Source organism: Pararge aegeria (genome assembly GCF_905163445.1).
Source record: "Pararge aegeria chromosome W unlocalized genomic scaffold, ilParAegt1.1 SUPER_W_unloc_6, whole genome shotgun sequence".
In the NCBI taxonomy this organism is placed as follows: Eukaryota; Metazoa; Arthropoda; class Insecta; order Lepidoptera; family Nymphalidae; genus Pararge; species Pararge aegeria.
In genome coordinates, this window is record NW_024396992.1 from 107997 (window position 1) to 118258 (window position 10262).

The following is a 10262-nucleotide window of genomic DNA, read 5'->3' on the forward strand; positions in this document are numbered from 1 at the left end:
GATGAGTTCCAAGGGTCGGCCAACACGTTTCGTAGATCTTTTCGGAGCCCGGGCCACAGGCTTTCCTTCCAGGCAGGCGCAAACTTGTTGAAATCTTCTTTGTCATCCTGAAATGAACATACCTTTAAGACAATGATACCCTAACCGTCTATGCCATAAATCAGTGTTCATGTTAAGTATTATTAGACTTAACTAACTTTGCAATATTGACTTCCTGCGCTTGATGTAGGACAGTCATCGATTGCTCTTTTGCAAAACAAAACATTCATTCTATCAGTGACGTGCATAGAGGGTATGTAAAGTATATGCAAATGTTTATTTAATTTTCATTTTCATTAATTCTTCATTTTATATCATCTGCATACCCTGTACATAGCCTCAATGCACGCTACTGCATTCTATATACACCCACATAGATTGGCAGATATAACAGGCTGGTGTTGTATACTACAACTGTCATGGACAAAACACCCATCTACATTCATGATCACAACCATGCCTCTTTCACATAATTTAATAACAGAAAACAAATTTTGCAGACAACTACGGAACGTAAAAAACATTGTTTAAGGTTTTATCAAAGTTATTTATGCTGTTTACATGAATATCTGTAGAGCTCTCCAGTTTAGTCGCTCCATCATCACAAGTGATCATCCTTTTCCATCCATCACCACGGAAAGATCTGGAGCAGTCTTATTCCTAGCCAGGACTGCACGGACAATGTGATCAAAAGAGTTAGTGTTTAAAATTATACAACTTTAGGAAGTAACAGTTTCTACCCTTAGTAAAAGTTTGTTCACTGGCAATACAGTACAGCGTCGCTGGTACAGTTGCTTTCGAGTATTGTAGCAGTATACTTCAGTTAAATTGAATGTATATCCAAACCCTGTTTTAAAGCCTATAAACACTTCAACAGCCTAGACAGTAGATCTAAAAGGAACGTTTGTAAGTGGATAAAAATCAATACAGGATTTGCGACACTAAAACGATTGCAGTAAGAAGTTTTGTTTCGATACGCGAAATCGACTACGACTGCGAGCGTGCAAATGTGCTAAGGGTAAAAAGTCTTTCCCCATCAAATAAATAAATGAAAATATCATAATAATGTACTCAAGACTCCCCAGTAAACTGGTTAAAAGTAAAAGTCTTTTAAACTGTAATAAACCACATCCGAGCATGTTCACATTGAAATTGCCTGGTCTCCCCGTCCTCCCGTGTCAAACGGATGGTAACCCCTTTAGACCCTGACCTATTACCCCCATCTCTCCCATCCCGCTTAATTCTTAAATCTAGACAGATTACGAGTCTTAGAATATCTACGTCGAGTTTGTAAACACTTATTTTTCTTCAGTTAAAGGCAAATCCGCGTAACTATTACGCACCAACGCCAACATTAATAATCAATCAAATCCAACATATTCATTAAAATTAATTTTGGTCAGAACATTTCAATTATAAGTATAGGTATTAAAGAAAATGTAGATAGAGCGAAAGTACAATCTCATGTTAAATGTTTTTAAGGAGAAGTAGAAAGCTTCTGAAATCCATTGGTTGATATTATAGTGTATTCTTAAATCTAAGTATAAAAAAAAAAAAAAAAAAAAAAAAAAAACTGCATTGATAACCTCTTCCTTTATTTGAAGTCGGTTAGAACTATGAAAGAAGAAATAACCTACCCTACCCAGTAATGCGGAAGCCACTTAGGAAGAATAAGTTAAAAGTAGTTAATAATTAGTATATACAGTGGCGTGCATTGCATATATGCAAATAAGCAGTGCATACCCTACCCTCAGGGTCTTAAAGAGCCTTCAGATAGGACCATTAAAGTTTTGTAATTAAAAAAACACTAAGTAAAAAATATATGAAAGCGCCATCTAGTAATGAGCGGCCAAACTTCTAGGTCAATTGTCGCTAGACAGGCGACAGCGCAACCAGCGCGCGCGAGGCGCATAGCGTACAAAATAAAATCTTTAGCGTATATCTCTAAAAGCGTATTTTAATTTTTAACCGTAAATGCTAAACATTTACCTTTTAAAACACGTAAAAATCTCATGTTATCTATTGCAGGGTAAATCAATTATTATGAATCACTCGACATATGACGCCCTCTACTGTTGCATAGAAATATCAAATAAAATAAGCACGCCCAAAGAAAGAATCGTTCTGCTAGATGTGTGCGTGCAAGTTAGTAGTGTGTGTCGTGTAATGTTATAATCGTGCGCTTGTACTTACAAGATTAGCATCGGTCTTGTGTGAACAGTTTCATTCATAAATTCTCTATTCTCTAATTACGTGTTTCATTTTTTCTATGAATAAAATGATTTGCTTGGTTTGTTATTGTTGTTAAAGGTCATTATTCTTTTTTTAGAATTAAAAACATTATTCACAAATGTAAATACCTTTTAGTGTCTTTTAAGAAAATTAAGGATCTAATATTATCGAATTAGTCTTTCGTTTTGAAAATAATCTATGAAACCAAACGCTGTCTCAATTTTGAAAAATGAATAATTTAGGTTTTCCAGGAATCATTGGAGAGTGAGAGAGTTAACAATAAATATGGTTTCTATTTATTGTTTACATATCAAAATAAAATAGCGTTCGTACCCATACTTACAAAAAATTAAAGACATATTTTGACTAATTTCGATTGCAATATTATCATTAGCATATTCGATCGCCATTATTGTTTACCTTCGAACAATGCTGTATGGCGTTGGTGATAAATAAACGGTTCAAGTGCATAAATTCAGTAACTTATAAAAGTTTGAGCAGTGATAGTTTAATGTGTTAAGGTTAATTTATAGTTTATTCATTCATTTTATAATGAAAGCATATTCGTGCGGTCTTTGTTTGGGTTCAGTGTGCCTGGAAAAAGTACTTAGAGAAAACTTTAATTTCTATCCCTACTTATATCGTAAAATTAGAAATCATTCGCAAAGGAAGGAGTGTACCAATGTTACAAATATCCCAAAAAAAGGTGATAAAGTAACGCGTATATTTAATAATAAATATTACGAAAACTATTCTTGGCTAAGCGGCTTTGTACACACCAATCGATTAATTTGCTTTCCTTTTGTTTTATTGTCCAATATACGTAAAGTGTGGAATGATAAAGGATATTGTGATCTTAATAATTTTCATAAAAACGCTAAAAACATGATATGTTGGAAAAATATTATCATCATCAGTGTGCTTAGAAAATGCTGCCGAATGGTGTGTCATAATTTTGTGACGTAAATCAGGGTATGTACTTTTATTCAATTAGCAGTAGATAGACGATAGTATTAAATCAATCAAAAATATAACTTTCGTAAAGTAATTTGATTATAAACCGACATACCTATCTAAAATCTAAATTTTAATTTTACTTTATGTTTGTGTTGAACACCTTGTGCATACCCTGGGTCCAAGGGCTATGCACGCCACTGAGTATATACCTTCAAAGAAGATAGCGGGCGTGTAGTTGTCCTGCGTAGTAGTCATACATAGCGCATGCCACGGATCGACCGAACCGTGCACGTACGCGACCCGACCGGCGGGTATGTTTAAACCACCGAACTCTTCATTAGTCCACTCAGCACACGCGTTCACAAACACAGAGTCAAATCTGTAACGAAGAGAAAATAATATTAAAAATTGTTCAATGTACATACTTGTTTCAGTGTTTATTTTATAACTTAAGCTTATTTAAGCGATTATTTATGAACTATTTATGAAATTTATAGCTAATAAATCTAATAGGTTGGGGAAAAAGTCTTTTCGCATTATAGTATGTATGAACATGTAATAAAATCTCTTTGGCTATACTATTTGTATCTGGCTGGTTTTGGTATCAAATTAGGAAAATGTGTGAAGATGAGTGAATCTAATGAAGAAATTCCTTTTTACCTTTTAAAATTTTACTACAAAAAAGGTAAAAATGCAACGCAAGCCGCGAAAAAAATTTGGGTTTAGCGTTTTCAATCCGGAAATTTTGATGTCAAAGATGCACCTCGCTCTGGTTAGGAGGAGCCCTATGACGGATATAATGGATGCCATTTTTGAAAAAGTGGACCAAGATGGGCAAATCAGTAGGTACAATGTAGCTGAAGAACTGGGAATTGACCACAAAACCATTTTTGACGGAGCTGATAAGAAGTGGATCATGACCGAACCATTTTTGAACTGGTGATGAGAAGTGGATCATGTACGACAAGAAAGTGCGAAAAAGGTCACGGTCAAAGGCCGATCAGGCTTCACAGACTGTGGCGAAACCCGGGTTAACTCGCAACAAGGTGACGCTGTGTGTGTAGTAGTAGGATTGGAAGGGCATTATTCATTATAAGCTGTTACCACCAGGCAGGACCATCAATTCTGAATTCTACTGCGAACAACTGATGAGATTAAAGCAAGAAGTTTAGAGAAAGCGGCCGGAATTAATCAACAGAAGAGGTGTGGTTTTTCATCATGATAACGCTAGACCTAACACATCTTTAGCCACTCAGCTAAAATTAAGATAGTTTGGCTGGGAGGTGGTAATGCATCCGCTGTATAGTCCTGACCTTACACCTTCAGATTTCCACCTGTTTCGGTCTCTTCAGAATTCTTTAGGCAGTGTCAGGTTAACATCACGAGAGGACTGCCAAAACTACTTGTCGCGGTTTTTTGATTTCAGAAACCCCAAAATTTCTATAGCAATGGGATTATGTCCCTACCTACCTATGCCTAATTTATGCAAAGGAAGAAAATAAATTCCAAAAACTTTTTAATGCTGATAGTACTTCTAGAAAAAGAGGTAGTATTTAGATTTTATTACAACGTTCTACATAGATACTAGTTTGCGAAAAGACTATTATTCCCGCAACCCACTTTTCCGCAAATTTCTCCCTATATCACATTTCAATTTGTATGTCCACTTAAACTAACTTTATAACATTACTATCAGCAGGTGGATCAACTGAATTCCAAACTTTTTTCTCCAAAAGTGACAGATACTCTACATTCATAGCTTTTTGCCACCAGAGGAGTTTGATAACTTTATTGCCTACACATATGTTTGTGGCTTCTCAAAAATTCTGGTCTACATACCTATTTTATAATCGCCATATTTCGTCGGCGGTGTACCACGTGTACTGCGCATGGATCGGCAGCTGACAGACTCCTCTGTACTAGTCGCCACTTCCCCTCCAACTATAGCGCCGCCGACGTCTCGCGTCGTTTTTTCTCTCTTCCGCCTTTCCTCAGCAGAAGACTCGGCATCAGTAGAGGCCTGCTCTACCTCACTGTTGTTGCAGCAGTCATCGCCAGACTCACCATCTGTTAATTCATATAAAAATCATGTGATTTATTTATATTATATAAGACGAGAATTACGATATTCATCAATGTCAGCACATTTATTTTCAATAAAAAGTACATTAGGAATGTGCTTTTTACTATACAGAATAACCTTCCTTGGATTTATTTAATGGTTCTATAAATCGGTAACGCTGAATAACCGACAAAAATGCACAACTTTCTCTTAGCGTTCAATTTATTATGTAGACTAGACTGCGGGATTAATGAATAGGCAATGCATCCAAAAACAAAGGTTTCCTTTACAAATAGTGTGTCGGGACCACACTTCCTCAGTGTTGCTTCTGGTATTCAAATACATCTGCTGAGTACAATGCGGTAAGGTAAGCTGGTGAGCTGTTCCCTTCTTCTCTAGGAAACACTTAACACTGCCCCTATGGTAATTCAAAATCAAAACCAATGTTATCAAAACGCAGGCATTTTATATGTTACGCACTTACGTAATAATTATTTGATAAAGCAATCTTACACTTCACACATTTTCTTGAATAAATATCTAAAGTTTTGAAGAGAAAAATTATTAGTAGTAAGGGCGAGTAAGTACCTTGCATTTCCACAGCTGGAGTCTCTCATAGGGCTCCACACGTCACTATGGATGAGTTCCAAGGGTCGGCCAACACGTTTCGTAGATCTTTTCGGAGCCCGGGCCACAGGCTTTCCTTCCAGGCAGGCGCAAACTTGTTGAAATCTTCTTTGTCATCCTGAAATGAACATACCTTTAAGACGATGATACCCTAACCGTCTATGCCATAAATCAGTATTCATGTTAAGTATTATTAGACTTAACTAACTTTGCAATATTGACTTCCTGCGCTTGATGTAGGACAGTCATCGATTGCTCTTTTGCAAAACAAAACATTCATTCTATCAGTGACGTGCATAGAGGGTATGTAAAGTATATGCAAATGTTTATTTAATTTTCATTTTCATTAATTCTTCATTTTATATCATCTGCATACCCTGTACATAGCCTCAATGCACGCTACTGCATTCTATATACACCCACATAGATTAGCAGATATAACAGGCTGGTGTTGTATACTACAACTGTCATGGACAAAACACCCATCTACATTCATGATCACAACCATGCCTCTTTCACATAATTTAATAACAGAAAACAAATTTTGCAGACAACTACGGAACGTAAAAAACATTGTTTAAGGTTTTATCAAAGTTATTTATGCTGTTTACATGAATATCTGTAGAGCTCTCCAGTTTAGTCGCTCCATCATCACAAGTGATCATCCTTTTCCATCCATCACCACGGAAAGATCTGGAGCAGTCTTATTCCTAGCCAGGACTGCACGGACAATGTGATCAAAAGAGTTAGTGTTTAAAATTATACAACTTTAGGAAGTAACAGTTTCTACCCTTAGTAAAAGTTTGTTCACTGGCAATACAGTACAGCGTCGCTGGTACAGTTGCTTTCGAGTATTGTAGCAGTATACTTCAGTTAAATTGAATGTATATCCAAACCCTGTTTTAAAGCCTATAAACACTTCAACAGCCTAGACAGTAGATCTAAAAGGAGAAGGAGGAAATTTAGTATGGAGATCAAATGCCAGATTGCGAGTTGAAGCTATAATTTAGTATGGAGATCAAATGCCAGATTGCGAGTTGAAGTTAGTGAAGATGACCAGCGAGCGAATTGATACAACTTCACGCGTGTTATTATTTGCGCTTCAACTAGTTGACACTTAACAGATTCATTATTATTGATTAATAACTAGTTAGCAGTTTATTGTTTTTTTTGAGTTGAATATTCTTACAAATTATAGTAAATATTGTTAAATATGAGCTCCAATTGTGTGCAAATTGTTTCTGTGGCGAAATCAAAAAATAATTGGCGAACAACAGGTAAATTTATTTTATTTAAAAATTGTTTGTTGGCTTTGCATATTTTTTTTCTAATGAAAAGAATGGTTGGAACGCGGCTGGTTACGACATAAATTACTAGTCATCATAAGAATTAAAGAGAGCAGAACTCAAAGAAACACTTGGGATTTCTATGATTACTTTTAATGTTGGCAAACATTGCATAGAAACTTCTTTATCATAATTCGCGTGCTAACTTAATCGTACCTAGTATTTTTCAAAGATTTGTTGATATTGTTTGTCATTTATCACAACAAGAATGGTGACTTAGAGATCATGACGAGTTAAATTTGTCCTTTAGGTAACTGGGCTTGCTAAAACTCAAAACCCTAGGCACGCCACTGAGTGTGGACCCTAGGGAATTTATGGCTCTTACATTTACTCCATCCATGTCACACACTGTTGCTACAACTATTAAATTGTTTAAGTAACATTCTGACAATACCTAAAATAAACAAAAATGTGATTAAATACATATAAAACAGGTATCTGCATAGAATAATACAAAGGTACTTTCCACCATCTGTTCCTCTGCTTATATCTTTAAAACAACTGGTTTCATCATTAGATCGAGTGATTTAAGAGGTAGGGTTATTATGCATAGGTTTAATATTATTTAAAGTTAATATGTTAAAATATTACAGTAATTGTTCAAGATATCTTTTAGAAGGTAATTGAAATTTTGCTGATCATACTTCTCACCCCTACTTCTACTGTATATGGAATAACTACAAAGTTTAGTAAAGGGAGCAGTTATGAAATATTAGTGTTTATCTACGCACCTCTTTAATAATTGCTTGAAGTCTATCAGCTGTTACCGATTCTCCTGAGAAATAGTGGGCTATTGGTTGCTTCCACCTTTTTCTTAATCCTACCAACATAAAAACCAATGCATGTGATGCTATTTGTTGGCTTCTACCTTGGGAACCATGATCCTGGTATCCTTCAATCTTGTCTGTTCTTGGATTATATAACATACGATTATTTTTCGAATTGCCATCTCGTCAAACATTAATGTACACAAATTATCAGTTTTTGACTGTGTTAGTGTAATTTCCTTTAAATTTGCCATAACTTTACTGTCAATTCCACAAGGTAAATTTACTTAATTTAAAAGACTTTTTAAAGTACCAGGGTTTGGCAAGCAAAACAATCTTCTGAGCAATCTATAGCATGCACTGGATTTTTTATACATAGCCAGTGCTATGATTTTTTCATTTAGAGTCCAGCAACGACCATTTAATTTTCTAGGTGTATTAACCATTTGGCTTTGTAAAAGCACACCAAATGCAGGTTTTAAATTTTCATTTAATTTTTCTAAGTACTCACTCTTTGAGAGAGAGTCTAATAGCAATTTTCTACTTGCTGCAGAATTTTTGCCTTTTTTGTGTTCTTCAAATTGACAGGTTGAGTCACAAAAGTAATCTGGAATACAGAAATATCCATTTAATTTATATTACAGTTTGTATATTTTACTTTGTTTAGCAATTACAAATCACTTGCGTTGATGGTGAAGAGTAACATTGTGATGGAACCCACATGCCTGAAAGTTGCATGCATGATGATGTCGGTGAAGATTATGAAAAAACATTGTTATGAAGCATAACAGAACATCCAAACTAATAATAATAAAAATACAAATACAAGGTTATTTGGTTGTTACACTTTCACACTCACTGTTCAAGTGATCATCATGAAAATTTTGAATGCAAATTGTCACAAATGAAGAAAACAAGATTTCTTCCAGTAGAAAAAAAACCTGAATTTTATTTTTTATTTATTTATTTTATTTATTTATTTTTTTATTACACAAACTACTAAAATTATTAATCTTCGCATCCTGAAACTCACATGAGTTTATTTGGACGCTGCACATTCCTCTAAAATCTCATAAGTTTATAAGTTTATCATATATTAACCATTAAATAGCAATACAGTATACAGCAGGTAGTACACTAATAAAAAATAATATACATTTATCTATTTGAATGTGAGTGAAGCTGCGGGCAAAACTATTCATAGTAATGCAATCACTAACCCGTCTGCCCAGCATGGTGATTATAGACATACCCTTCCCTCTTGAGGGCTTTGGTCTAGCAGTGTACTGTTTTAGTCTATAGATGATGCATGATACTTACGTCCAATTGCAGTGTTTGACCTTTTAGAGGCGAGTTAGGCAGATATTGTGTAAAAGATTGCGAAGACACTGAAGTTCTCTGAAATAAAAAATGCAGATAAAATTACAACCCTTTTTTAAAGGAAAATTTGTAAAATTAACAAAAAAGTGTTAAATATCATACCGCTGAATCTTCCATTTGTGTCAATTCCGCTAATAATGGTGGGAACAACAAATTTGGAACAGCATTAGGATTTAACCTTTTCATCGTCTCATTCGTGAAGGCACTGCGATCAAAATGCTTACTACACAATAACTTATGGCTCTTGTGCAAGTCTTTCAACTCCACTTCAGCAATATTTTCAACTTTCAACCACTTTAGAAGTTAAAGAAATTAATGGTGTTTTTAGGAAATATTTTAGTTATTTAATAAAACGGCGAAGTTATAATTACATAAACTATATTACCTATCTTGCTAAATTAGATGCCTTTCCAGCTCTCGGGAAAGAATGAAAAGTAAGTGGGTCTTACGCAGCAGATACACCACACTTCACACACTTTCTATATTTATCTGCCATGTTTAACAACAATAGAATAGAGTCCTTCTTTCTCCACAATTACGAAACTCATATTTTTACCACTGCAGTACCCATAGATTGTACACTATACTAGAGAGTAGTACCAGACAATAGACTAATATTGTTTTTTAATTCCTCTCAGGACAGGCAAAGATCCATACAGCCATACATACATACCATACAGCCTCAGAATAGACTAAATACCAACGTACTGAAGTGTCAGTCGCATACAGGCTACAGCGCACTCAGCAGTTTCAAGTCAGATTGGTATTTATTTTTCAATAGGCTTGTTTATTTCGCATACTATCACAGTATTATGTCCTATGGGATCTTGCTGTGGGGAAAAGCTGCAGATA

At 35.0% G+C, this 10262-nt stretch overlaps 1 long non-coding RNA gene across 3 annotated transcripts; it reads right to left on the minus strand.

Annotated features, from left to right (window-relative positions):
- Window positions 1-6005: 6005 nt before the first annotated feature.
- On the minus strand, window positions 6006-10016 carry LOC120636870. Of its 3 annotated transcripts, none has more exons than XR_005659409.1 (4): window positions 9513-9699; window positions 9351-9428; window positions 7995-8637; window positions 6006-6035 (listed from the first exon to the last, which is right to left on the minus strand). It is a non-coding gene; the product is annotated as an uncharacterized LOC120636870 (long non-coding RNA). The 3 variants fall into 3 exon arrangements; XR_005659410.1 differs by lacking the exons at window positions 6006-6035; window positions 9513-9699 and adding exons at window positions 7454-7657; window positions 9796-10016; XR_005659408.1 differs by lacking the exon at window positions 6006-6035 and adding an exon at window positions 7454-7657.
- Window positions 10017-10262: the final 246 nt, after the last annotated feature.